Below are 20,189 nucleotides of genomic sequence, written 5' to 3' on the forward strand. Positions count from 1 at the left end.
TCATTAAATCGGGCTAATATGAATCAGGTGAATTGAGTTCTGCTTTTGGAAACTGGGTTAAGAAGGGGTGCACCGTTCCTGGAGGTACTGCAATACCAGGTCAATGCGTGGAGTGGACAGAGCAAGCTCTTTTTCCATCTCCCTGTTCTAAAAATCCATTTAATATATGGTCCCCAGATAGGGGACGTATCAGATATTAAACTGATAAGAACAGATACTACACTTGATCTTAGCCAAAAGGCCGAGAAGCGATAACCAGAATTGGTTTGGGCCTCGAGTGGCACCCTGGCCTATGCCGGACACATCTTAGGGAGAGAGAGCGAGAGGGAGACAAACCCACGCCTACACAAGACATTTTGTCACCCAAGCCAACCCTTGAAAAGGCTGCTTTGCAGAGCCAAAACAAGAAGAATGGTGCGTTTTGCAGCCGCCGCCCACTGCAATGAATCTGAATAACTCCTCCTTTAGGGCGCAAGCAACTCCCCTCCCCCTTGCAGTCTTTCCAATTCACGATACAAAAAGACGGACAGGACAGGTTGCCTGACTTTCCGTCACTGCCACCCTTTGCCATCCTTACCCGTAGAAAGCCCTTTCATCATCCCCAAACCCTAATCTTTTCCCTTTCCTTCCCAGCCCCCAAACCCTGCCCTCTGTACCTTTCTCACCACCCGCTTCCCTTCTCCTGTCATCCCCCTACCACCCGGGAAAAAAAGAGATTGCCCCCTCCTTCCACTAGCCCACCCTCCCACCCAAAGAACAACTTCTTCTGCGCAGCTTGTTTTCTAGGCAGCAGCGCTATTGTGATGTCATCGGGGGGCATTGTGACAAGCCGCCAGTGTTCCGTCTCTTCATGTTGTGCACAGTTCAAACGGAAAATACATCAACAGGCAGACTACAGAAAAGCTTACTATCAAAGGTTAGAGGGGGGCTTTCTCAGAGGGCTTTTTACAGTTTTTCTATTCCCAATTAGCCGTTTAAGTGTACTTATTGAAAGTAGTAATTCTTTCATAGGCCGCCCTTTCTTAGTATTTGACGTTCCTTATATTGCGGTATGAGGCTTCGCAGTAGGTTGCAAACATTCATCACCCATGACTGTCCCCAATTGAGCTCAGAAGCTCAATGTCTATCATGACCTCTCTTTTAGAATGTCCAAGAGCAAGCAAACTATTCCTCCAGGAGAGGGCGCCAACAGACTACTAAAGAGATCATCATTACTCAAAGAAAACCCCAAAAACCAATGCATGATAGGAATAAACAGGTAACTTTCTTTGGAGTGGAAGCGGAGAGATCGCACCAGATGCCAATTCTAGATGTTATCACACCTGTGGTCACTGCAGCAGCAGGTGAATCCACTTTGTCCAAAAGGGATCTATTCCATTCAATTGCAAATGATCTAGATAAGACAGAGAACTGCAGCACGGGGACATAGCCGAGTTGGTCAGGTTGAGTGGTGATGAGTTTGCTATTTGGATGAATAAAGAAAGTCAAAAGTGTGAAAGATAAAAAACAAAAGGAGGAAGTGTGAAAAGTGAATGGGCCAAATTGAGGTGCATATGAAGACGTATGCTTTCTTCCAATTCATTAAATCGGGCTAATATGAATCAGGTGAATTGAGTTCTGCTTTTGGAAACTGGGTTAAGAAGGGGTGCACCGTTCCTGGAGGTACTGCAATACCAGGTCAATGCGTGGAGTGGACAGAGCAAGCTCTTTTTCCATCTCCCTGTTCTAAAAATCCATTTAATATATGGTCCCCAGATAGGGGACGTATCAGATATTAAACTGATAAGAACAGATACTACACTTGATCTTAGCCAAAAGGCCGAGAAGCGATAACCAGAATTGGTTTGGGCCTCGAGTGGCACCCTGGCCTATGCCGGACACATCTTAGGGAGAGAGAGCGAGAGGGAGACAAACCCACGCCTACACAAGACATTTTGTCACCCAAGCCAACCCTTGAAAAGGCTGCTTTGCAGAGCCAAAACAAGAAGAATGGTGCGTTTTGCAGCCGCCGCCCACTGCAATGAATCTGAATAACTCCTCCTTTAGGGCGCAAGCAACTCCCCTCCCCCTTGCAGTCTTTCCAATTCACGATACAAAAAGACGGACAGGACAGGTTGCCTGACTTTCCGTCACTGCCACCCTTTGCCATCCTTACCCGTAGAAAGCCCTTTCATCATCCCCAAACCCTAATCTTTTCCCTTTCCTTCCCAGCCCCCAAACCCTGCCCTCTGTACCTTTCTCACCACCCGCTTCCCTTCTCCTGTCATCCCCCTACCACCCGGGAAAAAAAGAGATTGCCCCCTCCTTCCACTAGCCCACCCTCCCACCCAAAGAACAACTTCTTCTGCGCAGCTTGTTTTCTAGGCAGCAGCGCTATTGTGATGTCATCGGGGGGCATTGTGACAAGCCGCCAGTGTTCCGTCTCTTCATGTTGTGCACAGTTCAAACGGAAAATACATCAACAGGCAGACTACAGAAAAGCTTACTATCAAAGGTTAGAGGGGGGCTTTCTCAGAGGGCTTTTTACAGTTTTTCTATTCCCAATTAGCCGTTTAAGTGTACTTATTGAAAGTAGTAATTCTTTCATAGGCCGCCCTTTCTTAGTATTTGACGTTCCTTATATTGCGGTATGAGGCTTCGCAGTAGGTTGCAAACATTCATCACCCATGACTGTCCCCAATTGAGCTCAGAAGCTCAATGTCTATCATGACCTCTCTTTTAGAATGTCCAAGAGCAAGCAAACTATTCCTCCAGGAGAGGGCGCCAACAGACTACTAAAGAGATCATCATTACTCAAAGAAAACCCCAAAAACCAATGCATGATAGGAATAAACAGGTAACTTTCTTTGGAGTGGAAGCGGAGAGATCGCACCAGATGCCAATTCTAGATGTTATCACACCTGTGGTCACTGCAGCAGCAGGTGAATCCACTTTGTCCAAAAGGGATCTATTCCATTCAATTGCAAATGATCTAGATAAGACAGAGAACTGCAGCACGGGGACATAGCCGAGTTGGTCAGGTTGAGTGGTGATGAGTTTGCTATTTGGATGAATAAAGAAAGTCAAAAGTGTGAAAGATAAAAAACAAAAGGAGGAAGTGTGAAAAGTGAATGGGCCAAATTGAGGTGCATATGAAGACGTATGCTTTCTTCCAATTCATTAAATCGGGCTAATATGAATCAGGTGAATTGAGTTCTGCTTTTGGAAACTGGGTTAAGAAGGGGTGCACCGTTCCTGGAGGTACTGCAATACCAGGTCAATGCGTGGAGTGGACAGAGCAAGCTCTTTTTCCATCTCCCTGTTCTAAAAATCCATTTAATATATGGTCCCCAGATAGGGGACGTATCAGATATTAAACTGATAAGAACAGATACTACACTTGATCTTAGCCAAAAGGCCGAGAAGCGATAACCAGAATTGGTTTGGGCCTCGAGTGGCACCCTGGCCTATGCCGGACACATCTTAGGGAGAGAGAGCGAGAGGGAGACAAACCCACGCCTACACAAGACATTTTGTCACCCAAGCCAACCCTTGAAAAGGCTGCTTTGCAGAGCCAAAACAAGAAGAATGGTGCGTTTTGCAGCCGCCGCCCACTGCAATGAATCTGAATAACTCCTCCTTTAGGGCGCAAGCAACTCCCCTCCCCCTTGCAGTCTTTCCAATTCACGATACAAAAAGACGGACAGGACAGGTTGCCTGACTTTCCGTCACTGCCACCCTTTGCCATCCTTACCCGTAGAAAGCCCTTTCATCATCCCCAAACCCTAATCTTTTCCCTTTCCTTCCCAGCCCCCAAACCCTGCCCTCTGTACCTTTCTCACCACCCGCTTCCCTTCTCCTGTCATCCCCCTACCACCCGGGAAAAAAAGAGATTGCCCCCTCCTTCCACTAGCCCACCCTCCCACCCAAAGAACAACTTCTTCTGCGCAGCTTGTTTTCTAGGCAGCAGCGCTATTGTGATGTCATCGGGGGGCATTGTGACAAGCCGCCAGTGTTCCGTCTCTTCATGTTGTGCACAGTTCAAACGGAAAATACATCAACAGGCAGACTACAGAAAAGCTTACTATCAAAGGTTAGAGGGGGGCTTTCTCAGAGGGCTTTTTACAGTTTTTCTATTCCCAATTAGCCGTTTAAGTGTACTTATTGAAAGTAGTAATTCTTTCATAGGCCGCCCTTTCTTAGTATTTGACGTTCCTTATATTGCGGTATGAGGCTTCGCAGTAGGTTGCAAACATTCATCACCCATGACTGTCCCCAATTGAGCTCAGAAGCTCAATGTCTATCATGACCTCTCTTTTAGAATGTCCAAGAGCAAGCAAACTATTCCTCCAGGAGAGGGCGCCAACAGACTACTAAAGAGATCATCATTACTCAAAGAAAACCCCAAAAACCAATGCATGATAGGAATAAACAGGTAACTTTCTTTGGAGTGGAAGCGGAGAGATCGCACCAGATGCCAATTCTAGATGTTATCACACCTGTGGTCACTGCAGCAGCAGGTGAATCCACTTTGTCCAAAAGGGATCTATTCCATTCAATTGCAAATGATCTAGATAAGACAGAGAACTGCAGCACGGGGACATAGCCGAGTTGGTCAGGTTGAGTGGTGATGAGTTTGCTATTTGGATGAATAAAGAAAGTCAAAAGTGTGAAAGATAAAAAACAAAAGGAGGAAGTGTGAAAAGTGAATGGGCCAAATTGAGGTGCATATGAAGACGTATGCTTTCTTCCAATTCATTAAATCGGGCTAATATGAATCAGGTGAATTGAGTTCTGCTTTTGGAAACTGGGTTAAGAAGGGGTGCACCGTTCCTGGAGGTACTGCAATACCAGGTCAATGCGTGGAGTGGACAGAGCAAGCTCTTTTTCCATCTCCCTGTTCTAAAAATCCATTTAATATATGGTCCCCAGATAGGGGACGTATCAGATATTAAACTGATAAGAACAGATACTACACTTGATCTTAGCCAAAAGGCCGAGAAGCGATAACCAGAATTGGTTTGGGCCTCGAGTGGCACCCTGGCCTATGCCGGACACATCTTAGGGAGAGAGAGCGAGAGGGAGACAAACCCACGCCTACACAAGACATTTTGTCACCCAAGCCAACCCTTGAAAAGGCTGCTTTGCAGAGCCAAAACAAGAAGAATGGTGCGTTTTGCAGCCGCCGCCCACTGCAATGAATCTGAATAACTCCTCCTTTAGGGCGCAAGCAACTCCCCTCCCCCTTGCAGTCTTTCCAATTCACGATACAAAAAGACGGACAGGACAGGTTGCCTGACTTTCCGTCACTGCCACCCTTTGCCATCCTTACCCGTAGAAAGCCCTTTCATCATCCCCAAACCCTAATCTTTTCCCTTTCCTTCCCAGCCCCCAAACCCTGCCCTCTGTACCTTTCTCACCACCCGCTTCCCTTCTCCTGTCATCCCCCTACCACCCGGGAAAAAAAGAGATTGCCCCCTCCTTCCACTAGCCCACCCTCCCACCCAAAGAACAACTTCTTCTGCGCAGCTTGTTTTCTAGGCAGCAGCGCTATTGTGATGTCATCGGGGGGCATTGTGACAAGCCGCCAGTGTTCCGTCTCTTCATGTTGTGCACAGTTCAAACGGAAAATACATCAACAGGCAGACTACAGAAAAGCTTACTATCAAAGGTTAGAGGGGGGCTTTCTCAGAGGGCTTTTTACAGTTTTTCTATTCCCAATTAGCCGTTTAAGTGTACTTATTGAAAGTAGTAATTCTTTCATAGGCCGCCCTTTCTTAGTATTTGACGTTCCTTATATTGCGGTATGAGGCTTCGCAGTAGGTTGCAAACATTCATCACCCATGACTGTCCCCAATTGAGCTCAGAAGCTCAATGTCTATCATGACCTCTCTTTTAGAATGTCCAAGAGCAAGCAAACTATTCCTCCAGGAGAGGGCGCCAACAGACTACTAAAGAGATCATCATTACTCAAAGAAAACCCCAAAAACCAATGCATGATAGGAATAAACAGGTAACTTTCTTTGGAGTGGAAGCGGAGAGATCGCACCAGATGCCAATTCTAGATGTTATCACACCTGTGGTCACTGCAGCAGCAGGTGAATCCACTTTGTCCAAAAGGGATCTATTCCATTCAATTGCAAATGATCTAGATAAGACAGAGAACTGCAGCACGGGGATATAGCCGAGTTGGTCAGGTTGAGTGGTGATGAGTTTGCTATTTGGATGAATAAAGAAAGTCAAAAGTGTGAAAGATAAAAAACAAAAGGAGGAAGTGTGAAAAGTGAATGGGCCAAATTGAGGTGCATATGAAGACGTATGCTTTCTTCCAATTCATTAAATCGGGCTAATATGAATCAGGTGAATTGAGTTCTGCTTTTGGAAACTGGGTTAAGAAGGGGTGCACCGTTCCTGGAGGTACTGCAATACCAGGTCAATGCGTGGAGTGGACAGAGCAAGCTCTTTTTCCATCTCCCTGTTCTAAAAATCCATTTAATATATGGTCCCCAGATAGGGGACGTATCAGATATTAAACTGATAAGAACAGATGAGATTTCATCCGCAAATTTCAAAAACGGTCATCGGCCACCACACAAAAGCGCAGTGCCGCAGGTGATCGCCACCCGAGCCCAGGAACCACCAGCCAAAAGGGGACGTAAGCACCAAAAGGCGCAACAATCCCCAAGGCCGGCGGTTGTGCAAGCCCGGGCCCCTCCCAGCCAAGATCAAGGCAAACCCAATGAAGGGACTACACTTGATCTTAGCCAAAAGGCCGAGAAGCGATAACCAGAATTGGTTTGGGCCTCGAGTGGCACCCTGGCCTATGCCGGACACATCTTAGGGAGAGAGAGCGAGAGGGAGACAAACCCACGCCTACACAAGACATTTTGTCACCCAAGCCAACCCTTGAAAAGGCTGCTTTGCAGAGCCAAAACAAGAAGAATGGTGCGTTTTGCAGCCGCCGCCCACTGCAATGAATCTGAATAACTCCTCCTTTAGGGCGCAAGCAACTCCCCTCCCCCTTGCAGTCTTTCCAATTCACGATACAAAAAGACGGACAGGACAGGTTGCCTGACTTTCCGTCACTGCCACCCTTTGCCATCCTTACCCGTAGAAAGCCCTTTCATCATCCCCAAACCCTAATCTTTTCCCTTTCCTTCCCAGCCCCCAAACCCTGCCCTCTGTACCTTTCTCACCACCCGCTTCCCTTCTCCTGTCATCCCCCTACCACCCGGGAAAAAAAGAGATTGCCCCCTCCTTCCACTAGCCCACCCTCCCACCCAAAGAACAACTTCTTCTGCGCAGCTTGTTTTCTAGGCAGCAGCGCTATTGTGATGTCATCGGGGGGCATTGTGACAAGCCGCCAGTGTTCCGTCTCTTCATGTTGTGCACAGTTCAAACGGAAAATACATCAACAGGCAGACTACAGAAAAGCTTACTATCAAAGGTTAGAGGGGGGCTTTCTAAGAGGGCTTTTTACAGTTTTTCTATTCCCAATTAGCCGTTTAAGTGTACTTATTGAAAGTAGTAATTCTTTCATAGGCCGCCCTTTCTTAGTATTTGACGTTCCTTATATTGCGGTATGAGGCTTCGCAGTAGGTTGCAAACATTCATCACCCATGACTGTCCCCAATTGAGCTCAGAAGCTCAATGTCTATCATGACCTCTCTTTTAGAATGTCCAAGAGCAAGCAAACTATTCCTCCAGGAGAGGGCGCCAACAGACTACTAAAGAGATCATCATTACTCAAAGAAAACCCCAAAAACCAATGCATGATAGGAATAAACAGGTAACTTTCTTTGGAGTGGAAGCGGAGAGATCGCACCAGATGCCAATTCTAGATGTTATCACACCTGTGGTCACTGCAGCAGCAGGTGAATCCACTTTGTCCAAAAGGGATCTATTCCATTCAATTGCAAATGATCTAGATAAGACAGAGAACTGCAGCACGGGGACATAGCCGAGTTGGTCAGGTTGAGTGGTGATGAGTTTGCTATTTGGATGAATAAAGAAAGTCAAAAGTGTGAAAGATAAAAAACAAAAGGAGGAAGTGTGAAAAGTGAATGGGCCAAATTGAGGTGCATATGAAGACGTATGCTTTCTTCCAATTCATTAAATCGGGCTAATATGAATCAGGTGAATTGAGTTCTGCTTTTGGAAACTGGGTTAAGAAGGGGTGCACCGTTCCTGGAGGTACTGCAATACCAGGTCAATGCGTGGAGTGGACAGAGCAAGCTCTTTTTCCATCTCCCTGTTCTAAAAATCCATTTAATATATGGTCCCCAGATAGGGGACGTATCAGATATTAAACTGATAAGAACAGATACTACACTTGATCTTAGCCAAAAGGCCGAGAAGCGATAACCAGAATTGGTTTGGGCCTCGAGTGGCACCCTGGCCTATGCCGGACACATCTTAGGGAGAGAGAGCGAGAGGGAGACAAACCCACGCCTACACAAGACATTTTGTCACCCAAGCCAACCCTTGAAAAGGCTGCTTTGCAGAGCCAAAACAAGAAGAATGGTGCGTTTTGCAGCCGCCGCCCACTGCAATGAATCTGAATAACTCCTCCTTTAGGGCGCAAGCAACTCCCCTCCCCCTTGCAGTCTTTCCAATTCACGATACAAAAAGACGGACAGGACAGGTTGCCTGACTTTCCGTCACTGCCACCCTTTGCCATCCTTACCCGTAGAAAGCCCTTTCATCATCCCCAAACCCTAATCTTTTCCCTTTCCTTCCCAGCCCCCAAACCCTGCCCTCTGTACCTTTCTCACCACCCGCTTCCCTTCTCCTGTCATCCCCCTACCACCCGGGAAAAAAAGAGATTGCCCCCTCCTTCCACTAGCCCACCCTCCCACCCAAAGAACAACTTCTTCTGCGCAGCTTGTTTTCTAGGCAGCAGCGCTATTGTGATGTCATCGGGGGGCATTGTGACAAGCCGCCAGTGTTCCGTCTCTTCATGTTGTGCACAGTTCAAACGGAAAATACATCAACAGGCAGACTACAGAAAAGCTTACTATCAAAGGTTAGAGGGGGGCTTTCTCAGAGGGCTTTTTACAGTTTTTCTATTCCCAATTAGCCGTTTAAGTGTACTTATTGAAAGTAGTAATTCTTTCATAGGCCGCCCTTTCTTAGTATTTGACGTTCCTTATATTGCGGTATGAGGCTTCGCAGTAGGTTGCAAACATTCATCACCCATGACTGTCCCCAATTGAGCTCAGAAGCTCAATGTCTATCATGACCTCTCTTTTAGAATGTCCAAGAGCAAGCAAACTATTCCTCCAGGAGAGGGCGCCAACAGACTACTAAAGAGATCATCATTACTCAAAGAAAACCCCAAAAACCAATGCATGATAGGAATAAACAGGTAACTTTCTTTGGAGTGGAAGCGGAGAGATCGCACCAGATGCCAATTCTAGATGTTATCACACCTGTGGTCACTGCAGCAGCAGGTGAATCCACTTTGTCCAAAAGGGATCTATTCCATTCAATTGCAAATGATCTAGATAAGACAGAGAACTGCAGCACGGGGACATAGCCGAGTTGGTCAGGTTGAGTGGTGATGAGTTTGCTATTTGGATGAATAAAGAAAGTCAAAAGTGTGAAAGATAAAAAACAAAAGGAGGAAGTGTGAAAAGTGAATGGGCCAAATTGAGGTGCATATGAAGACGTATGCTTTCTTCCAATTCATTAAATCGGGCTAATATGAATCAGGTGAATTGAGTTCTGCTTTTGGAAACTGGGTTAAGAAGGGGTGCACCGTTCCTGGAGGTACTGCAATACCAGGTCAATGCGTGGAGTGGACAGAGCAAGCTCTTTTTCCATCTCCCTGTTCTAAAAATCCATTTAATATATGGTCCCCAGATAGGGGACGTATCAGATATTAAACTGATAAGAACAGATTTTTTTTTTTTTTTTTTTTTTTTTGAAGGATGAGTTTGAAAACAATAAAGTGACCGCCTCTCGTTGCCCAGGTAACAGTCCGTCACAAGAGGGCTATGACATCCTACGATGCACACTCCCCCAAGGCCAGCAGTTGTGCAATACCCTGGCACCTTTCAGCACCAACCAAGGTAGTACCCTCCCAAACTACACTTGATCTTAGCCAAAAGGCCGAGAAGCGATAACCAGAATTGGTTTGGGCCTCGAGTGGCACCCTGGCCTATGCCGGACACATCTTAGGGAGAGAGAGCGAGAGGGAGACAAACCCACGCCTACACAAGACATTTTGTCACCCAAGCCAACCCTTGAAAAGGCTGCTTTGCAGAGCCAAAACAAGAAGAATGGTGCGTTTTGCAGCCGCCGCCCACTGCAATGAATCTGAATAACTCCTCCTTTAGGGCGCAAGCAACTCCCCTCCCCCTTGCAGTCTTTCCAATTCACGATACAAAAAGACGGACAGGACAGGTTGCCTGACTTTCCGTCACTGCCACCCTTTGCCATCCTTACCCGTAGAAAGCCCTTTCATCATCCCCAAACCCTAATCTTTTCCCTTTCCTTCCCAGCCCCCAAACCCTGCCCTCTGTACCTTTCTCACCACCCGCTTCCCTTCTCCTGTCATCCCCCTACCACCCGGGAAAAAAAGAGATTGCCCCCTCCTTCCACTAGCCCACCCTCCCACCCAAAGAACAACTTCTTCTGCGCAGCTTGTTTTCTAGGCAGCAGCGCTATTGTGATGTCATCGGGGGGCATTGTGACAAGCCGCCAGTGTTCCGTCTCTTCATGTTGTGCACAGTTCAAACGGAAAATACATCAACAGGCAGACTACAGAAAAGCTTACTATCAAAGGTTAGAGGGGGGCTTTCTCAGAGGGCTTTTTACAGTTTTTCTATTCCCAATTAGCCGTTTAAGTGTACTTATTGAAAGTAGTAATTCTTTCATAGGCCGCCCTTTCTTAGTATTTGACGTTCCTTATATTGCGGTATGAGGCTTCGCAGTAGGTTGCAAACATTCATCACCCATGACTGTCCCCAATTGAGCTCAGAAGCTCAATGTCTATCATGACCTCTCTTTTAGAATGTCCAAGAGCAAGCAAACTATTCCTCCAGGAGAGGGCGCCAACAGACTACTAAAGAGATCATCATTACTCAAAGAAAACCCCAAAAACCAATGCATGATAGGAATAAACAGGTAACTTTCTTTGGAGTGGAAGCGGAGAGATCGCACCAGATGCCAATTCTAGATGTTATCACACCTGTGGTCACTGCAGCAGCAGGTGAATCCACTTTGTCCAAAAGGGATCTATTCCATTCAATTGCAAATGATCTAGATAAGACAGAGAACTGCAGCACGGGGACATAGCCGAGTTGGTCAGGTTGAGTGGTGATGAGTTTGCTATTTGGATGAATAAAGAAAGTCAAAAGTGTGAAAGATAAAAAACAAAAGGAGGAAGTGTGAAAAGTGAATGGGCCAAATTGAGGTGCATATGAAGACGTATGCTTTCTTCCAATTCATTAAATCGGGCTAATATGAATCAGGTGAATTGAGTTCTGCTTTTGGAAACTGGGTTAAGAAGGGGTGCACCGTTCCTGGAGGTACTGCAATACCAGGTCAATGCGTGGAGTGGACAGAGCAAGCTCTTTTTCCATCTCCCTGTTCTAAAAATCCATTTAATATATGGTCCCCAGATAGGGGACGTATCAGATATTAAACTGATAAGAACAGATACTACACTTGATCTTAGCCAAAAGGCCGAGAAGCGATAACCAGAATTGGTTTGGGCCTCGAGTGGCACCCTGGCCTATGCCGGACACATCTTAGGGAGAGAGAGCGAGAGGGAGACAAACCCACGCCTACACAAGACATTTTGTCACCCAAGCCAACCCTTGAAAAGGCTGCTTTGCAGAGCCAAAACAAGAAGAATGGTGCGTTTTGCAGCCGCCGCCCACTGCAATGAATCTGAATAACTCCTCCTTTAGGGCGCAAGCAACTCCCCTCCCCCTTGCAGTCTTTCCAATTCACGATACAAAAAGACGGACAGGACAGGTTGCCTGACTTTCCGTCACTGCCACCCTTTGCCATCCTTACCCGTAGAAAGCCCTTTCATCATCCCCAAACCCTAATCTTTTCCCTTTCCTTCCCAGCCCCCAAACCCTGCCCTCTGTACCTTTCTCACCACCCGCTTCCCTTCTCCTGTCATCCCCCTACCACCCGGGAAAAAAAGAGATTGCCCCCTCCTTCCACTAGCCCACCCTCCCACCCAAAGAACAACTTCTTCTGCGCAGCTTGTTTTCTAGGCAGCAGCGCTATTGTGATGTCATCGGGGGGCATTGTGACAAGCCGCCAGTGTTCCATCTCTTCATGTTGTGCACAGTTCAAACGGAAAATACATCAACAGGCAGACTACAGAAAAGCTTACTATCAAAGGTTAGAGGGGGGCTTTCTCAGAGGGCTTTTTACAGTTTTTCTATTCCCAATTAGCCGTTTAAGTGTACTTATTGAAAGTAGTAATTCTTTCATAGGCCGCCCTTTCTTAGTATTTGACGTTCCTTATATTGCGGTATGAGGCTTCGCAGTAGGTTGCAAACATTCATCACCCATGACTGTCCCCAATTGAGCTCAGAAGCTCAATGTCTATCATGACCTCTCTTTTAGAATGTCCAAGAGCAAGCAAACTATTCCTCCAGGAGAGGGCGCCAACAGACTACTAAAGAGATCATCATTACTCAAAGAAAACCCCAAAAACCAATGCATGATAGGAATAAACAGGTAACTTTCTTTGGAGTGGAAGCGGAGAGATCGCACCAGATGCCAATTCTAGATGTTATCACACCTGTGGTCACTGCAGCAGCAGGTGAATCCACTTTGTCCAAAAGGGATCTATTCCATTCAATTGCAAATGATCTAGATAAGACAGAGAACTGCAGCACGGGGACATAGCCGAGTTGGTCAGGTTGAGTGGTGATGAGTTTGCTATTTGGATGAATAAAGAAAGTCAAAAGTGTGAAAGATAAAAAACAAAAGGAGGAAGTGTGAAAAGTGAATGGGCCAAATTGAGGTGCATATGAAGACGTATGCTTTCTTCCAATTCATTAAATCGGGCTAATATGAATCAGGTGAATTGAGTTCTGCTTTGGAAACTGGGTTAAGAAGGGGTGCACCGTTCCTGGAGGTACTGCAATACCAGGTCAATGCGTGGAGTGGACAGAGCAAGCTCTTTTTCCATCTCCCTGTTCTAAAAATCCATTTAATATATGGTCCCCAGATAGGGGACGTATCAGATATTAAACTGATAAGAACAGATACTACACTTGATCTTAGCCAAAAGGCCGAGAAGCGATAACCAGAATTGGTTTGGGCCTCGAGTGGCACCCTGGCCTATGCCGGACACATCTTAGGGAGAGAGAGCGAGAGGGAGACAAACCCACGCCTACACAAGACATTTTGTCACCCAAGCCAACCCTTGAAAAGGCTGCTTTGCAGAGCCAAAACAAGAAGAATGGTGCGTTTTGCAGCCGCCGCCCACTGCAATGAATCTGAATAACTCCTCCTTTAGGGCGCAAGCAACTCCCCTCCCCCTTGCAGTCTTTCCAATTCACGATACAAAAAGACGGACAGGACAGGTTGCCTGACTTTCCGTCACTGCCACCCTTTGCCATCCTTACCCGTAGAAAGCCCTTTCATCATCCCCAAACCCTAATCTTTTCCCTTTCCTTCCCAGCCCCCAAACCCTGCCCTCTGTACCTTTCTCACCACCCGCTTCCCTTCTCCTGTCATCCCCCTACCACCCGGGAAAAAAAGAGATTGCCCCCTCCTTCCACTAGCCCACCCTCCCACCCAAAGAACAACTTCTTCTGCGCAGCTTGTTTTCTAGGCAGCAGCGCTATTGTGATGTCATCGGGGGGCATTGTGACAAGCCGCCAGTGTTCCGTCTCTTCATGTTGTGCACAGTTCAAACGGAAAATACATCAACAGGCAGACTACAGAAAAGCTTACTATCAAAGGTTAGAGGGGGGCTTTCTCAGAGGGCTTTTTACAGTTTTTCTATTCCCAATTAGCCGTTTAAGTGTACTTATTGAAAGTAGTAATTCTTTCATAGGCCGCCCTTTCTTAGTATTTGACGTTCCTTATATTGCGGTATGAGGCTTCGCAGTAGGTTGCAAACATTCATCACCCATGACTGTCCCCAATTGAGCTCAGAAGCTCAATGTCTATCATGACCTCTCTTTTAGAATGTCCAAGAGCAAGCAAACTATTCCTCCAGGAGAGGGCGCCAACAGACTACTAAAGAGATCATCATTACTCAAAGAAAACCCCAAAAACCAATGCATGATAGGAATAAACAGGTAACTTTCTTTGGAGTGGAAGCGGAGAGATCGCACCAGATGCCAATTCTAGATGTTATCACACCTGTGGTCACTGCAGCAGCAGGTGAATCCACTTTGTCCAAAAGGGATCTATTCCATTCAATTGCAAATGATCTAGATAAGACAGAGAACTGCAGCACGGGGACATAGCCGAGTTGGTCAGGTTGAGTGGTGATGAGTTTGCTATTTGGATGAATAAAGAAAGTCAAAAGTGTGAAAGATAAAAAACAAAAGGAGGAAGTGTGAAAAGTGAATGGGCCAAATTGAGGTGCATATGAAGACGTATGCTTTCTTCCAATTCATTAAATCGGGCTAATATGAATCAGGTGAATTGAGTTCTGCTTTTGGAAACTGGGTTAAGAAGGGGTGCACCGTTCCTGGAGGTACTGCAATACCAGGTCAATGCGTGGAGTGGACAGAGCAAGCTCTTTTTCCATCTCCCTGTTCTAAAAATCCATTTAATATATGGTCCCCAGATAGGGGACGTATCAGATATTAAACTGATAAGAACAGATTTTGATTTAATGAAGCTTTCCAAAGCATCGCAAAAATGCATGACCGAAGTCACACCAAAAACAGTGCAAAGGCTAGGATTCGTGTGGACCCCTCCGTGAGAAGAGGATCCCCAAAAATCAACCCCGTCCCTCCGAGCCAGAAGGCCACAGCGAGGGTCAGGGATCTTCGGTGCTCCCCCAAGCCGAAGCCTGGTTGAGCCTTGTTGTTGCTCCCAGCGTCCACCGAGGCATCTTACCCAAGTGGAGTAGGGAGCTACTAGTCGTTGATTTCGCAGCCAAGACTGCCCGGACCGTCAACCGGTGTTGGTTTCTCAGCCCAAGGCTGACCGGACCTCCAACCGGGTGTTGGTTTCTCAGCCCAAGGCTGACCGGACCTCCAACCGGGTGTTGGTTTCTCAGCCCAAGGCTAACCGGACCTCCAACCGGGTGTTGGTTTCTCAGCCAAAGCTGACCCGGACCTCCAACCGGGTGTTGGTTTCTCAGCCCAAAGCTGACCGGACCTCCGACCGGGATTATAAAAATTTCCCTTCTTAGCCAGAAGGCCGGGATAGGGCAATATGCTTGGAAAGTATGAATAGGCAAGGCGCGGCGTGCGACAGAGTCTGAGGCTTACCAGGGTCCCAACCTAGCAAGTTCAGACTCCCTCCAGGGTGTCCATTCCTGGGGCACATTGCACCATAACCCCCACACTTACTCAGTCTAATAGCCTCGATCCTGGTAGGGCCATGGTTTCCTCTAGATGGATATACTATCCTCCCAAAGTACTAACAAGCGCAACCTTCCAGTGTGCATTGCATCATTGTACTAAGGTGGCCGGAGCCTTAAACCACCTTTTCGAACGATACTACACTTGATCTTAGCCAAAAGGCCGAGAAGCGATAACCAGAATTGGTTTGGGCCTCGAGTGGCACCCTGGCCTATGCCGGACACATCTTAGGGAGAGAGAGCGAGAGGGAGACAAACCCACGCCTACACAAGACATTTTGTCACCCAAGCCAACCCTTGAAAAGGCTGCTTTGCAGAGCCAAAACAAGAAGAATGGTGCGTTTTGCAGCCGCCGCCCACTGCAATGAATCTGAATAACTCCTCCTTTAGGGCGCAAGCAACTCCCCTCCCCCTTGCAGTCTTTCCAATTCACGATACAAAAAGACGGACAGGACAGGTTGCCTGACTTTCCGTCACTGCCACCCTTTGCCATCCTTACCCGTAGAAAGCCCTTTCATCATCCCCAAACCCTAATCTTTTCCCTTTCCTTCCCAGCCCCCAAACCCTGCCCTCTGTACCTTTCTCACCACCCGCTTCCCTTCTCCTGTCATCCCCCTACCACCCGGGAAAAAAAGAGATTGCCCCCTCCTTCCACTAGCCCACCCTCCCACCCAAAGAACAACTTCTTCTGCGCAGCTTGTTTTCTAGGCAGCAGCGCTATTGTGATGTCATCGGGGGGCATTGTGACAAGCCGCCAGTGTTCCGTCTCTTCATGTTGTGCACAGTTCAAACGGAAAATACATCAACAGGCAGACTACAGAAAAGCTTACTATCAAAGGTTAGAGGGGGGCTTTCTCAGAGGGCTTTTTACAGTTTTTCTATTCCCAATTAGCCGTTTAAGTGTACTTATTGAAAGTAGTAATTCTTTCATAGGCCGCCCTTTCTTAGTATTTGACGTTCCTTATATTGCGGTATGAGGCTTCGCAGTAGGTTGCAAACATTCATCACCCATGACTGTCCCCAATTGAGCTCAGAAGCTCAATGTCTATCATGACCTCTCTTTTAGAATGTCCAAGAGCAAGCAAACTATTCCTCCAGGAGAGGGCGCCAACAGACTACTAAAGAGATCATCATTACTCAAAGAAAACCCCAAAAACCAATGCATGATAGGAATAAACAGGTAACTTTCTTTGGAGTGGAAGCGGAGAGATCGCACCAGATGCCAATTCTAGATGTTATCACACCTGTGGTCACTGCAGCAGCAGGTGAATCCACTTTGTCCAAAAGGGATCTATTCCATTCAATTGCAAATGATCTAGATAAGACAGAGAACTGCAGCACGGGGACATAGCCGAGTTGGTCAGGTTGAGTGGTGATGAGTTTGCTATTTGGATGAATAAAGAAAGTCAAAAGTGTGAAAGATAAAAAACAAAAGGAGGAAGTGTGAAAAGTGAATGGGCCAAATTGAGGTGCATATGAAGACGTATGCTTTCTTCCAATTCATTAAATCGGGCTAATATGAATCAGGTGAATTGAGTTCTGCTTTTGGAAACTGGGTTAAGAAGGGGTGCACCGTTCCTGGAGGTACTGCAATACCAGGTCAATGCGTGGAGTGGACAGAGCAAGCTCTTTTTCCATCTCCCTGTTCTAAAAATCCATTTAATATATGGTCCCCAGATAGGGGACGTATCAGATATTAAACTGATAAGAACAGATACTACACTTGATCTTAGCCAAAAGGCCGAGAAGCGATAACCAGAATTGGTTTGGGCCTCGAGTGGCACCCTGGCCTATGCCGGACACATCTTAGGGAGAGAGAGCGAGAGGGAGACAAACCCACGCCTACACAAGACATTTTGTCACCCAAGCCAACCCTTGAAAAGGCTGCTTTGCAGAGCCAAAACAAGAAGAATGGTGCGTTTTGCAGCCGCCGCCCACTGCAATGAATCTGAATAACTCCTCCTTTAGGGCGCAAGCAACTCCCCTCCCCCTTGCAGTCTTTCCAATTCACGATACAAAAAGACGGACAGGACAGGTTGCCTGACTTTCCGTCACTGCCACCCTTTGCCATCCTTACCCGTAGAAAGCCCTTTCATCATCCCCAAACCCTAATCTTTTCCCTTTCCTTCCCAGCCCCCAAACCCTGCCCTCTGTACCTTTCTCACCACCCGCTTCCCTTCTCCTGTCATCCCCCTACCACCCGGGAAAAAAAGAGATTGCCCCCTCCTTCCACTAGCCCACCCTCCCACCCAAAGAACAACTTCTTCTGCGCAGCTTGTTTTCTAGGCAGCAGCGCTATTGTGATGTCATCGGGGGGCATTGTGACAAGCCGCCAGTGTTCCGTCTCTTCATGTTGTGCACAGTTCAAACGGAAAATACATCAACAGGCAGACTACAGAAAAGCTTACTATCAAAGGTTAGAGGGGGGCTTTCTCAGAGGGCTTTTTACAGTTTTTCTATTCCCAATTAGCCGTTTAAGTGTACTTATTGAAAGTAGTAATTCTTTCATAGGCCGCCCTTTCTTAGTATTTGACGTTCCTTATATTGCGGTATGAGGCTTCGCAGTAGGTTGCAAACATTCATCACCCATGACTGTCCCCAATTGAGCTCAGAAGCTCAATGTCTATCATGACCTCTCTTTTAGAATGTCCAAGAGCAAGCAAACTATTCCTCCAGGAGAGGGCGCCAACAGACTACTAAAGAGATCATCATTACTCAAAGAAAACCCCAAAAACCAATGCATGATAGGAATAAACAGGTAACTTTCTTTGGAGTGGAAGCGGAGAGATCGCACCAGATGCCAATTCTAGATGTTATCACACCTGTGGTCACTGCAGCAGCAGGTGAATCCACTTTGTCCAAAAGGGATCTATTCCATTCAATTGCAAATGATCTAGATAAGACAGAGAACTGCAGCACGGGGACATAGCCGAGTTGGTCAGGTTGAGTGGTGATGAGTTTGCTATTTGGATGAATAAAGAAAGTCAAAAGTGTGAAAGATAAAAAACAAAAGGAGGAAGTGTGAAAAGTGAATGGGCCAAATTGAGGTGCATATGAAGACGTATGCTTTCTTCCAATTCATTAAATCGGGCTAATATGAATCAGGTGAATTGAGTTCTGCTTTTGGAAACTGGGTTAAGAAGGGGTGCACCGTTCCTGGAGGTACTGCAATACCAGGTCAATGCGTGGAGTGGACAGAGCAAGCTCTTTTTCCATCTCCCTGTTCTAAAAATCCATTTAATATATGGTCCCCAGATAGGGGACGTATCAGATATTAAACTGATAAGAACAGATTTTTTGATTTAACAGCATCTTTATTATCATGCACTACTCACAAAAAGGTAACAAACCGTGTACAGTGCCGCAGCCCCGTACACACAGAAATATACAATCCTTCTTACATAGCCATAGAGTACGACGCACTAAACTATACATCACGCTCCTATGCTTATCCATAACACTCAAGCTGAAAGAAAAAGTTAGACAATAAATAACGACGAACCGGCGATTGGGGGATGGGGGTAGGGGAAAAGGGGGATAGGGTGGGGAAGTCACAGGCCCGAAGCTTTATTGAAAGACGCACATAACGGGAAAAGGAGGGAGGGGGCATGGAAGAGGTCTAAACCTCCTCCTCGGCGCTGTCGTCCGGACTGTCCATGATGGAATAGTCTCTGAGCAGGCTGTGGATCAGCCTGCGGCAATCCTGGATAGACATCCTCTCCCTCTTCAAGATGAGCCGGTTCCTGGCGACCCAAATAGCGTCCTTAAAGCAGTTCATAAGGCGCCAAGCCTCCTGGATGGCTCCAACGGTGTGAGTCCCAGGGAAGAGTCCATAAAGTACGGAATGGTACGATAGGCTCCCTCTGGGGACGGAGTTCCTCAGGTCATCCTCCAGGGCAACCAACAGGCGCTGTGCGAAACGGCAGTCCCAAAAGGCGTGCAGCGATGTTTCCTCCACGAAGGGGCACCTTGGGCAGTACCGGGTTTTGCACAGGTTCCGGGCGTGCATGAATGACCGGACGGGCAGTCCGCCCTGTATCGCCATCCATGACAAGTCCTTGTGCCCGTTGGTCAATCCAGCCGACGACACGTTTGTCCAAACAGTCTCCAGTGTGTCGTGATGAAGTCCTGGAATGTTCTCCATTTCGTCCTTGGCTCTGATGAGTTTGTGGATAGTCTTTGGCTTCCACAAATCAGGCTTGAGTCCCTCCAGTTGGTGTTCCCTCACAAACCGAACCACGTCTCCGTAGAACCATGGCGCCGTCCAGTTGTAGGGGAAGGAGCTGTCCCACTTGTCCCAGCCTAACCGTCTCCAAAGGGGGAGCAGGAAGAAGCGAGACATGGACCCACCCGCGGAACCTCTCTTGACTCGCAGAGTTCGGCGAACGCAGTCACATACGAAGGAGGATCGCAGGAGGGTGGGGATATCGGGTACGCCCTTCCCACCCTTGCGAGGATCCTTGTACATGATGCTCCGCTTTACTCTGTCCATCTTGGATCCCCAGACAAAACGAAACACCGTCCTGGTAATGGCCCTGCACACGGTGGCAAGGGGGGGCCAGGCCTGGGCCGTGTACTGCAGCACGGGCAGTACCTCGTTACGCAGGACCAGTGCTTTGCCCTCACAGGTGAGGCGTCTGAGGCTCCACAGACCGATCCGTTGGGTGATCTTGGTCAAGCGTTC

The 20,189-nt window shown here is 47.3% G+C and overlaps 11 non-coding genes and 2 pseudogenes across 11 annotated transcripts; all 13 read right to left on the bottom strand.

The window, feature by feature from the left end:
- Nucleotides 1-62: 62 nt before the first annotated feature.
- Nucleotides 63-253, bottom strand: LOC142283773 (U2 spliceosomal RNA). The gene has a single exon (XR_012745371.1). It is a non-coding gene; the product is annotated as a U2 spliceosomal RNA (small nuclear RNA).
- A 1,387-nt stretch (nt 254-1,640) lies between these two features.
- On the bottom strand, nt 1,641-1,831 carry LOC142283774 (U2 spliceosomal RNA). Its single transcript, XR_012745372.1, has one exon. It is a non-coding gene; the product is annotated as a U2 spliceosomal RNA (small nuclear RNA).
- Nucleotides 1,832-3,218: 1,387 nt separating this feature from the next.
- LOC142283647 (U2 spliceosomal RNA) lies at nt 3,219-3,409 on the bottom strand. Its single transcript, XR_012745262.1, has one exon. It is a non-coding gene; the product is annotated as a U2 spliceosomal RNA (small nuclear RNA).
- Nucleotides 3,410-4,796: 1,387 nt separating this feature from the next.
- On the bottom strand, nt 4,797-4,987 carry LOC142283648 (U2 spliceosomal RNA). Its single transcript, XR_012745263.1, has one exon. It is a non-coding gene; the product is annotated as a U2 spliceosomal RNA (small nuclear RNA).
- A 1,387-nt stretch (nt 4,988-6,374) lies between these two features.
- Nucleotides 6,375-6,558, bottom strand: LOC142283714 (U2 spliceosomal RNA). The gene has a single exon (XR_012745325.1). It is a non-coding gene; the product is annotated as a U2 spliceosomal RNA (small nuclear RNA).
- Nucleotides 6,559-8,150: 1,592 nt separating this feature from the next.
- Nucleotides 8,151-8,341, bottom strand: LOC142283649 (U2 spliceosomal RNA). Its single transcript, XR_012745264.1, has one exon. It is a non-coding gene; the product is annotated as a U2 spliceosomal RNA (small nuclear RNA).
- A 1,387-nt stretch (nt 8,342-9,728) lies between these two features.
- LOC142283716 (U2 spliceosomal RNA) lies at nt 9,729-9,928 on the bottom strand. Its single transcript, XR_012745326.1, has one exon. It is a non-coding gene; the product is annotated as a U2 spliceosomal RNA (small nuclear RNA).
- A 1,563-nt stretch (nt 9,929-11,491) lies between these two features.
- On the bottom strand, nt 11,492-11,682 carry LOC142283650 (U2 spliceosomal RNA). The gene has a single exon (XR_012745265.1). It is a non-coding gene; the product is annotated as a U2 spliceosomal RNA (small nuclear RNA).
- Nucleotides 11,683-13,068: 1,386 nt separating this feature from the next.
- On the bottom strand, nt 13,069-13,259 carry LOC142283651 (U2 spliceosomal RNA). Its single transcript, XR_012745266.1, has one exon. It is a non-coding gene; the product is annotated as a U2 spliceosomal RNA (small nuclear RNA).
- A 1,387-nt stretch (nt 13,260-14,646) lies between these two features.
- Nucleotides 14,647-14,841, bottom strand: LOC142283708 (U2 spliceosomal RNA). The gene has a single exon (XR_012745320.1). It is a non-coding gene; the product is annotated as a U2 spliceosomal RNA (small nuclear RNA).
- Nucleotides 14,842-15,538: 697 nt separating this feature from the next.
- On the bottom strand, nt 15,539-15,680 carry LOC142283723 (U2 spliceosomal RNA; annotated as a pseudogene).
- Nucleotides 15,681-17,067: 1,387 nt separating this feature from the next.
- Nucleotides 17,068-17,258, bottom strand: LOC142283653 (U2 spliceosomal RNA). Its single transcript, XR_012745268.1, has one exon. It is a non-coding gene; the product is annotated as a U2 spliceosomal RNA (small nuclear RNA).
- Nucleotides 17,259-18,645: 1,387 nt separating this feature from the next.
- LOC142283700 (U2 spliceosomal RNA) lies at nt 18,646-18,850 on the bottom strand (annotated as a pseudogene).
- Nucleotides 18,851-20,189: the final 1,339 nt, after the last annotated feature.

This window comes from Anomaloglossus baeobatrachus, unplaced genomic scaffold (genome assembly GCF_048569485.1).
Source record: "Anomaloglossus baeobatrachus isolate aAnoBae1 unplaced genomic scaffold, aAnoBae1.hap1 Scaffold_545, whole genome shotgun sequence".
Taxonomy (NCBI): domain Eukaryota; kingdom Metazoa; phylum Chordata; class Amphibia; order Anura; family Aromobatidae; genus Anomaloglossus; species Anomaloglossus baeobatrachus.